This window comes from Salmo trutta, chromosome 4, assembly GCF_901001165.1.
Source record: "Salmo trutta chromosome 4, fSalTru1.1, whole genome shotgun sequence".
In the NCBI taxonomy this organism is placed as follows: Eukaryota; Metazoa; Chordata; class Actinopteri; order Salmoniformes; family Salmonidae; genus Salmo; species Salmo trutta.
In genome coordinates, this window is record NC_042960.1 from 18,886,727 (window position 1) to 18,898,627 (window position 11,901).

Here is an 11,901-nt window from a genome sequence, read left to right on the forward strand (position 1 = left end):
TGATACACCTATACTGTCTCAATCTTCTAGATGGTAGCAGGGTGAACATGCTGTGGCTCGGGTGACTGGTGTTTGTATGTAAACTCAATTTAAGTGTTTTAATACACAGCAATTAAGTGCTCTGAAACACTCAACCTAAATATTCGTGTTTTTAAGAGTGTTGTGAAAACACTTGTAGAGATTTCTGTTTATGGAAAAGGTAGCATCAAAACATAAATTATCTGTTTCTCATACAACCAATGGTTTAGAAATGAAAATGGTTTATAGCCTAAATATTTATTGATAATAAGGGCCTATTGAGAATATTTTTTGTGGAATTCCACCTTTATTTTTTCTATGCTTTATTTATTTAGTAAGATGGTACATTGCGTTGGAATTTTACCCTCAACAACATAGCCACACTGTAAGAAATTATTCTGGGGTGAATTGAAATAAAATAATAAAAACAAACGTATACTTAATAAAAATGTATGCAAGTCATGCAGAGCCTGTGGTCTAGTGGACAGCGGTAACGCATCCAGCTTAGACACTTCACCCCTATCCCCACTGAAGATCGGGGTTCAATACCCTGCCCTTCAATCTGTTTCTCCCCTCTGTCATTTCATAACTGTCAAAATACCCCAAAATATATATTTTAAAACATTTATATAAGTAATTTAAATGATTTGTTCATTTCATTTTACCAAAATAATGTAAGAATAAGTCCATCTTAATGTGTTGCTCAAAATGTAAGACTCTTTCAGGAATATAACCAAAGAGAGAGAATATTTTATGATTGAACTGATTAAAGTTTTTGGTTTTAATTACCTTGCATTTCTTATCTTGTTTTTAGACGATTGTGGGTAATAAAAAAATACAGATTTCATGATTCTTTCACACAATGTTTGCATCATCTAAAGTGATATGCTACTATGCAAAGTCTTCACAGGGACACCAGTCATAAGCTTTAAGAAATGTCCTACCCTAAATTACAAATTAGTCCCCAGCTACCTTCCTGGTGACTCTCAAAAGACTTGGCTAGACCACAAACCAAAGGTCTCTTTTAAATGCTCCAGTGCAACCACAGAAAAAGTACTTTGTTGACACAGCTTCTAAAACCGTTTATCAAGTTAAGTGTTTAATTAACTGTAAAACTACTCATGTCATCTACAAATGACATGAGTAGTTTTACAAGGTATTCTTGTTCCGGTTAGCGGAACACAAGTATGCCATAAGAGTAGGCAATGAAGACTACCCCATGACAAGGCACTACAAGTCCTTCCAATATGGCGACCCTGCCTCCATACGAGCTATAGGTATGGATCATGTTCCGGACTCCATTAGAAAAGGGAACCATCCTAAACAGCTAAGCCAAAGGGAAAGCTTTTGGATTTACAAACTAGTGGCCAGTAAGTTCCCTGATTTAAATGAAGATGAGGATTTCTCACCTTTACTGTAGTCGTGAGGCGTCCCTTTGCTGTCATCTAGTGGACATATTTCATTATTGCCCTCAACATGTTGAGACTCCTTGTTTGCTGTGGTCTAGCAAACTATAAAATAGGTGGCTCTCCTATTCTTGCCACTTTGCCCCATCATATTTAATGGGGGGTTTTTTGGGGGGGGGGGGGGGGGGGGGTCCGATGCTTCTAGCCTTGATTAGCACTTTGAAAACATATCTACAGTATTTCACTTTATAATGTGTATAGTATTGCTTACTTGGTGTCGTCCAATGAGTTCTGTAACCACTCCCTCTTCAAATCAGGATTGATTGGAAAACGCTGTTCTAAAGACGACACTGTATTGTCGTATCTTTGTTCTCCCTGACGAAGGCCATGCAGTCAAACCACGTCAGAGTTTGTCATCTTTGTTTCCAATGAACATACCATACAAATAAGGGCATTATAATGAATTATATGAAGAGTGCCTTGGTCCTCCTTTCTTTTTAATGTTGTATGCATGTTTGAAGAAAGAAAAGTATATTTAGAGATTAGTATTAAGCTTGATGTGCCATGACGGGTAATGGATCATGTTGAACGGACATCAAAACCAACAGGCAAATGTATGTTCAATGAGGACAGCACCCATTCCCACATCCAAGATTGTCAATGAGAAGGAATGTGTGGTATCGGTGGAGAAAGCTGTGTGTGTTAATTGTGGAGGTGCTTAAGGGGCTGGAAGAACGGAGGTGTCCAGTGAGAGAAAGGCAGATTGAGGTTGCCAGGGTTGGAGTAGTACAGAAAACGTATTACACCGAAGCAGTGAAGAGAGTGGTAGAGGACGATGTGCTTCTTCTACACCTGCATTGCTTGCTGTTTGGGGTTTTAGGCTGGGTTTCTGTACAGCACTTTGAGATATCAGCTGATGTAAGAAGGGCTTTATAAATACATTTGATGTGTACAGGGTGAGGGATAATGAGAGGATTCCTGTGAGTAGGCAGAGACCAAGAGACAGTGATGGGAAGAACATGAGCTTCAGTAAGGTGGGCTTTTTAGCATTTATAGCCATGGTTGTCAATTATACTGCAGAAATGGATTGAAAGTCACAGAAAATATAGTTTGTGGAGGCAGAGAAGTACTTGGGATTGCAAGGATTTACTGCAGAACAGCTGCAGGGGGGGTTGAGGGGTAGTGTTATATCCTCTCAGACTATTGGATGGGGGGGGGTTAGAGAGCGCTAATAGTTGTCAGGGCAATTTTCCTTGACCTTTTTCCAAATGTTGTAGTTTCGTATTAAATAACAGTATCAATAATTGAATGTAGGTAGGTGGTGAATGGCCTCACACACCAGTACGGTGGTGCTGTTTGCAACTAAAAGTTGGATTCGATCCACCAACCAAATCCCGAAGAAGAAGAAGAATTATTGTCAAAGGAAGAGGCAAGTACAAAATTCTTGCAGGTCAACCTCCCAGTGGAGGCTCCTCAGAAGAGGAAGGGGAGGACTATCCTCTTCAGTGAATTTCATACGAATAAAAATAGTGAAACATGAAAAAAGTTATCCTTTATAGATAAAACTATAATAAATATACAGTATTTATATTCTGACATTGGTCGTTCTGATATTTCTTAATTCCTTTCTTTTTATCTTGGGGATTTGTGTGTATTGTTATAATTAGGGGGTAGTTTTACAGTCATGTTACACTGCATGTACAAGTGGGTAACCTGTACAAGTATGAGGTGTGAAATGGAAATGTGATTTTATGCATATCCCACTCCCCCTGAGACACCCTCAGAGAGTGGGGGTCACGGCCAGGGATCAGCCAATATTGACAGCGACTCTGGAGCAATTATGGTCAATTCCTTTGCTCAAGGGCAGAACAACAGATTTTTACCTTTTGGTTACTGGCCCAACGCTCCAAACTGTCATGCTACCTACAGTAATTGCTCTGTTGGAGCTAGAAACAAGCATTTCACTGCACCTGCAAAAACATCCGTAAAATATGTGTATGCTACCAATGATATTTGATTTGATTTGATTTTTGATTAGGAGCACTACTCTCCATGGTTTCATTCCACAACCATGCTGTTTTGAGACTTTCTACTTTTACAGTGTAGTTTCACACAGCAGCCATCCCTAATCTTTGCTAAGACTCCACCATAGGGAAGAGACAAATAAAGCACTTACCATATCCTCTTACATCTAGACGTTCCGCTAGCGGAACACCGCTCCAATATCCAATGATAGGGCGTGGCGCGAAATACAAACTCCTCGAAAATCCGAAAACTTCCATTTTTCAAACATATGACTATTTTACACCATTTTAAAGACAAGACTCTCCTTTATCTAACCACACTGTCCGATTTCAAAAAGGCTTTACAACGAAAGCAAAACATTAGATTATGTCAGCAGAGTACCCAGCCAGAAATAATCAGACACCCATTTTTCAAGCTAGCATATAATGTCACAAAAACCCAGAAGACAGCTAAATGCAGCACTAACCTTTGATGATCTTCATCAGATGACACACCTAGGACATTATGTTATACAATACATGCATGTTTTGTTCAATCAAGTTCATATTTATATCAAAAACCAGCTTTTTACATTAGCATGTGACGTTCAGAACTAGCATACCCACCGCAAACTTCCGGTGAATTTACTAAATTGCTCACGATAAACGTTTACAAAAAACATAATTATTTTAAGAATTATAGATACAGAACTCCTTTTTGCAATCGCGGTGTCAGATTTGAAAATAGCTTTTCGGCGAAAGCACATTTTGCAATATTCTGAGTAGATAGCTCGGCCATCACAGGCTAGCTAATTTGACACCCACCAAGTTTGGTGCTCACTAAACTCAGAATTACTATAAGAAAAATTGGATTACCTTTGCTGTTCTTCGTCAGAATGCACTCCCAGGACTTCTACTTCAACAACAAATGTTGTTGTTGTTGAAGTAGAAGCTCCGTTTTGTTCGTGCGTTGAGGTCAAATAACTCCGTTTTGTTCGTGCGTTGAGGTCACTATCCGAAGGGTGATGCGCGGGCGCATTTCGTGACAAAACACTTCAAAATATTTCATTACCGTACTTCGAAGCATGTCAAACGCTGTTTAAAATAAATTTTTATGCGATTTTTCTCGTAAAAAAGCGATAATATTCCAACTGGGCGATGTTGTATTCATTCAAAGACTGAAAGAATAAAATGGAGTAGTCTCGTGGACGCGCATCTCCAGTGCCACTGTGCCCAGGCAGGCCAGTAACAAACAGAGCTGCTGTACTTAGCCCAGAGACTGCAGAGCTCTCATTCCACTTTCTGGCGCCTTCTGAGAGCCAATGGAAGCCTTCGAAAATGTCACGTTACAGCACAGATGCTGTATTTTCGATAGAGAGGCTACAGAAGGACAGTAAATTGTCAGACAGGCCACTTCCTGTATGGAATCTTCTCAGGTTTTGGCCTGCCATATGAGTTCTGTTATACTCACAGACACCATTCAAACAGTTTTCTGCAAACTTCCGATGAATTTACTAACAATTTACTAAATTACTCACGATAAACGTTCACAAAAAACATAACAATTATTTTAAGAATTATAGATACAGAACTCCTTTATGCAATCGCGGTGTCCGATTTTAAAATAGCTTTTCGGTGAAAGCACATTTTGCAATATTCTGAGTAGATAGCCCGGCCATCACAGGCTAGCTATTTTGACACCCATCAAGTTTGGCACTCACCAAACTCAGATTTACTATAAGAAAAATTGGATTACCTTTGCTTCGAATGCACTCCCAGGACTTCTACTTCATCACCCAATGTTGTTTTGGTTCCAAATAATCCATAGTTATATCCAAATAGCGGCGTTTTGTTCATGCGTTCAAGACACTATCCGAAGGGTGACGCGCCCGGAGCGTATCTTGACAAAAGAATTCAAAATATTCCATTACCGTACTTCGAAGCATGTCAAACGCTGTTTAACCTGTTAGGGCTAGGGGGCATTATTTACACGGCCGGATAAAAAACGTACCCGATTTAATCTGGTTACTACTCCTGCCCAGTAACTAGAATATGCATATAATTATTGGCTTTGGATGGAAAACACCCTAAAGTTTCTAAAACTGTTTGAATGGTGTCTGTGAGTATAACAGAACTCATATGGCAGGCAAAAACCTGAGAAGGTTTCATGCAGGAAGTGGCCTGTCTGACAAGGAGTCGTTCTTCTTGTCTCTGTTTATTGAAGAGTGGGGATCTTAGCTGTAACGTGACACTTCCTACGGCTTCCATAGGCTCTCAGAGCCCGGGAAAAAGCTGAACGATGACGAGGCAGGCCCAGGCTGAAACACATAATCGCCTTTGCCAAGTGGCCGATAACAGGACAAAGGAATTAGGCGCGTGCCCGAGTCGACCCCGTGCTGTATTTTCTTTCGGCTGTTTACCTAATTGCAGATTCCCAGTCGGAATATTATCGCTTTTTTACGAGAAGAATGGCATAAAAGTTGATTTTAATCAGCGGTTGACATGCTTCGAAGTACGGTAATGAAATATTTAGAAATCTTTTGTCACGAAATGAGCCGTGCGCGGACCCTTATTTACCATTGGGATAGTGTCTTGAACGCACAAACAAAACGCCGCTGATGGAACATAACTATGGATTATTTTGGACCAAACCTACATTTGTTATTGAAGTAGAAGTCCTGGGAGTGCATTCTGACGAAGAACAGGAAAGGTAATGAGAGCCTATGGGAGCCTTAGAAAGTGTCACGTTACAGCAGAGATCCTCTGTTTTGGATAGAGATGACAAAGAAGGCCAAGAAATGGTCAGACAGGGTACTTCCTGTACAGAATCTTCTCAGGTTTTGGCCTGCCATTTGAGTTCTGTTATACTCACAGACACCATTGAAACAGTTTTAGAAACTTTGGAGTGTTTTCTATCCAAAGCTACTAATTATATGCATATTCTAGTTTCTGGGCAGGAGTAATAACCACATTAAATCGGGTACGTTTTTTATCCGGCCGTGAAAATACTGCCCCCTATCCATAAGAAGATATCCTCAAAATGTCAAACTCTATACAATTAATACTACTTTATTTGGCATTAGCCCTACTCTGAATCCCGAAATGTTAACACTTTCATGAATCTAGTTTGAACAGGTTTTTGTTGCTCGTCACCTTGGCAGTGTGGGTGATGATATCAGTCAGAGATGGTGTATTTCTCCAAGCCCCCGTATTCTATAATCTGTGTTTCTCTGCAGCTCCACCACATCCTGTCTATCTTAGAGACAGAGACCCTAACTACGCTACTCCATAAAGAGAAATAAACATCATTCATCATACCTCTTGTATCTTAAAATGATTTTATGAGCATTTAATCCAATTAAGATACTATTGGTGAGCTTGTGGTGGTGTACTTCACAGAAAAAAGAAGATAGTTTAAAACCTTGAACACATCTCAAACACAACTCTTACCCTCCTGTCTGTGCATGGCAACCACACTTTCCAGTTCCGGCTAAGCCTGGCAAATCATTATTACCACACGATTCAATCACTGACTCTCTCTCTCTGACTCTCTCTCTGACTCTCTCATTGTGTCTGTCTCTCTTTCCTCTTTCTCTATCTCTCTCCTCTGAAAGTAAGAGGGGCCATATAATGTTAAAATGTCAGCAGGCAGCTAGAAAGTCTATTCAGTATACATTGTAAAATATTTATGAAATTGAGCAGACACTTTTATACAAGGTGACTTACAGTCATGTGTGCATCCATTTTTTATGAACGGGTGGTCTCGGGAATCAATCACACTATGCTGGGGTTGCAAGGGCTACGCTCTACCAATGAGATATGGAGGACTACGCTCCCCTGAGAACTAACAGAGGGACACTTTGATAACAGGTCACAGTTAGAAGCCGTCCTGTTGCCTCTGACCACAGAACAACAGAAGTTATTTCCCTTTCTGTTCAGTTAAAACTAAACTTAGGTTAAAGGTTAGGCACAGGAGTCCTTCATTTGACCAGTGCTGTAAAGTATTTAAGTAAAAAAATACTTTAAAGTCCTACTTAAGTAGTTTTTTGGGGGGCATCTGTACTTGACAACTTTTACTTTTACTTCACTACATTCCTAATTAAATGTATTTACTTTTTACTCCATACATTTTCCCTAACACCCAAAAGTACTCGTTTTCCAATGCTTAGCAGAACAGAAATGGTCCAATTCACTCACTTATCAAGAGAACATCCCTGGTCATCCTTACTGCCTCTGATCTGGCAGACTCACTAAACACAAATGTTTTGTTTCTGAATGATGTCTGAGTGTTGGAGTGTGCGACTGGCTAACCATGAATACAAAAAAACAAGAAAACGGTGCCATCTGGCTTGCTTAATAAAAGTAATTTAAATTATTTATACTTTTACTTATGATAATTAAGTAAATGTTTGCAATTAGATTTACTTTTGATACTTAAGTATATTTAAACCCAGATACTTTTAGACTTTTACTCAATTAGTTTTTACTGGGTGACTTTCACTTTTACTTGAGTCATTTCCTATTAAGGTATATTTACTTTTACTCAAGTATGACAATTGGATACTTTGTCCACAATTGAATTTGACTAGCTTACTAGCACAGATCTGACTTGTAGGTCACTCTTTATGAGAGTGTCTGCTAAATGTGGGTGCAGGGGACTGAGAGCATGGTTTGTGGTGTCAGCTCTCTTGCATGAGAGAAGCTGTGCAGAGATAGAGGAAGGTACCACATCTCCCCTATAATGAGAATGACAGCGACTGACCCATATAGGCTACTGACAACAGAGAGAACAAATAAGCGATAACCACACGCTGACATAGATGGCAATAGAGAAGAGTCCACACAGACGTACACTAACACACGTACACAGACAACATGGGGGTGTTGTGGTGGTTGATGGAATCATATACGTTGTCACTCGTTCATTTTGATACATGTATTTGTGTAGTTTTACTTGAGCTAAAGCAACCACAAGGCTCCCACTCTCTCTCCATTTGTGGGTGTTGTTTTGAGACTAACATCAGGGCCTTATTCAAAGAACCTTGCAGGGTGATGTACAGAAGAGGTGTCTGTACAGTATGTTCTATACAGCACATTTCTATCAGGACCACACCATGGTCATAGAAAGAGACATGCTACTCTGATCTGATAGAGGCAACATGTGTAATAACTTTCAAATACAGTATTGAAAATATGCAGTTTTCATAGCATATTCTTTTGAACTGCATTTATTTGTCTTGACATATGAACTACCATTTACCATTCTCTCTAACGGACATTAACACTCAGTAACTTTCATTGTATCTACATTATACCCAGGCCTGATACCCAGGCGTTCAGACAGTTTTCCTTTCTATCTAATGCATCATATTTCATAGGCTGTTTTAAAATATGATGCAATAGATGAGCAGCAATAGATAAGCAGCAGCTGATGGCTTTATCAATCTGTCATAAAGAGCAGGGTCTCCCACACTCGGTCCTGGGCCCCCTCCCCCTGGGTGCAAGTTTTGTTTTTTTGCCATAGCACTACACAGCTGATTCAAATCACCAACTCATCATCAAGCTTTGATTATTTGAATCAGCTGTGTAGTGCTAGGGGGAAAAACAAACCTGCCCCAAAGGGGAGGTCCCAGGACCAAGCTTGGAAAACCCTGATCTAGAGATACACCAGAATAACCTGTTCAAGTGTCAAAACACCTTGATATCCTATTCAATGTAAACACATGAGATCAACCACAACAACCTTCTGAATAACACTTTGAAAATAAATATTTTTTCCAGTGTTATTATGAAAGCAAAAATATCTACATATTATTACAAATTGTTGGATTTACTTTTCTTTACAACAGTTATTCTACTGTATGTCAAGTCATATTACAGCTAAACAATAATACACAATGCTACTTTTAGTGTATTGCAACACACACCATGAAGGGAATGAGAGAGTCAGAGACCAGTAAAGTTATATGCAAATATGATATTGATGATACATTCAGCACTGTATGTCTGATTGTGGACGGGGTACATTTTTCATTTAAACATTAAATCTTAATCCCCCACGCAGCTTGTTTATCCCACCCACCCCTTCCAAGTAAAATCTTCTAGCTTTCACAGATCTCTGGTTACCCCACACAGGCCCCCAACCCTCCCACAATCTGGCTGCTCCTCCCAAACGTATTCCTGAGGCAGATGTTTTCTTTGTTCAGTCACCTGCAGCCCAGCCTCAAATCAGGGAGATTCCAAAGACTCTTCAAGCAGCATTGTGTTACAAGTCTATTGGTTTTCCATTTCAACCAAACTACTTTCTCTCGCCAACTTTTCTCTCTGCTTTTCTAAGGATGGTTTGGTCATCCACCATCCATCAACATTCAAAGATTCTCTGGAGAATATGAAGTGAGAGAATGAATGCACACAGAATGAGTGAGACAGAATCAGCTCTTTGAGAGGGACACGTACAGGATAAGAGAACTGTGTTGACGTCTCCCTATGGTGATTAATACTGCAAAGATGTCTGGGAGCACCACCAAGTCTGCTGCTGGGATAACAGGATAGTATCTTCCTGCATGCCTCTTGTATTTGCTGTGTGGAGTTGTGTGGGGGAAAACAAATACAATACATGACATGCAGTGTTTTCAGAACCAAAACTTGAATGAAACTGTAGGCCTATATATACTGTATATACAGTGTCTTCAGAAAGTATTCACACCCCTTGACTTTTTCCACATTTTGTTGTGTTACAGCCTGAATTTAAAATGGATTAAATTTAGTTTTTGTGTCACTGGCCTACACACAACACCCCATAATGTCAAAGAGGAATTATGTTGTTAGACATTTTTACAAAATAACTAAAAATGAACATCTGAAATGTCTTGAGTCAATAAGTATTCAACCCCTTTGTTATGGCAAACCTAAATATGTCCAGGAGAAAATAATTAGCTTAACAAGTCACAGAACAAGTTGCATGGACTTGTGTGCAATAATATTGTTTAACATGCTTTTTGAATGACTACCTCATTTCTGTACCCTACACATACAATTATCTGAAAGGTCCCTCAGTCGAGCAGTGAATTTCAAACACAAAGACAATTTAGGCTTTCAAATGGCTTGCAAAGAAGGCCCCCTATTGGTAGATAGGTAAAAATATAAAAATCAAACGTTGAATATATCCCTTTGAGCATGGTGAAGTTATTAATTACACTTTGGATGGTGTATCAATACACCCAGTCAGTACAAAGATACAGGTGTCCTTCCTAACTCAGTTGACCGAGAGGAAGGAATCCGCTCAGGGATTTCACCATGAGGCCAATGGTGACTTTTAAACCATTACAGAGCCATTAATAGATTTCATAGGAGAAAACTGAAGATGGACAAGCAACATTGTAATTAATCCACAATACTAATACAAAGCCAGAACAGAATAAAAATATTCCAAAACATGCATCCTGTTTGCAATAAGGCAAAGAAATGTACTTTATGTCCAGAGTACAAAGTGTTATGTTTGGGGCAAATCCAACACAAGACATCACTAAGTACCACTGAGTACCCAAGCATGGTGGTGGCTACATCATGTTATGGGTATGCTTGTCATCGGGAAGGACTTGGAAGTTTGTTTAGGATTAAAATGGAGTAGAGCTAAGCACAGGCAAAATCCTAGAGGAAAACATGGTTCAGTCTGATTTCCAACAGACTAGGAGACAAATTCACCTTTCAGCAGGACAATAACCTAGAACAAAAGGCCAAATATACACTGGAGTTGTTTACCAAGACTACATTGAATGTTCCTGAGTGGCCTAATAACAGTTTTCACTTAAATCGTCTTGAAAATCTATGTCAAGACTTGAAAAAGTCTGTCTAGCAATGATCAACAACTAACTTCACAGAGCTTGAAGAATAAGAATAATGTGCAAATACTGTGAGAAGCTCTTAGAGACTTACCCAGAAATACACAGCTGTAATAACTGCCAAAGATGCTTCTACAAGGGGTGTGAATACCTATGTAAGTTAGATATTTCTGTATTTAATTTAAAAAAAATGTGTAAACATTTCTCAGGGGTGTGAATACCTATGTAAGTTAGATATTTCTGTATTTAATTTTCAAAAAATGTGTAAACATTTCTAAAAACATTTTTACTGTCATTATGGGTTATTGTGTGTAGATGGGTGAGGAGAAAAATCTGTTTAATCCATTTTGAATTTAGTCTGTAACACAACAAAATGTGGAATAAGTCAATGGGTATGAATGCTTTCTGAAGGCACTGAGTGTACAAAACATTAGGAACACCTTTCTAATATTGAGTTGCACAAGCTTTTGCTCTCAGAACAGCCTCAGTTCGCCGGGTCATGGACTCTACAAGGTGTTTAAAGTGTTCCACAGGGATGCTGGCTCATGTCGACACCAATGCTTCCCACAGTTGTGTGAAGTTGGCTGGATGTCCTTTGCGTGGTGGACCATTCTTGATACACACCGTGAAACT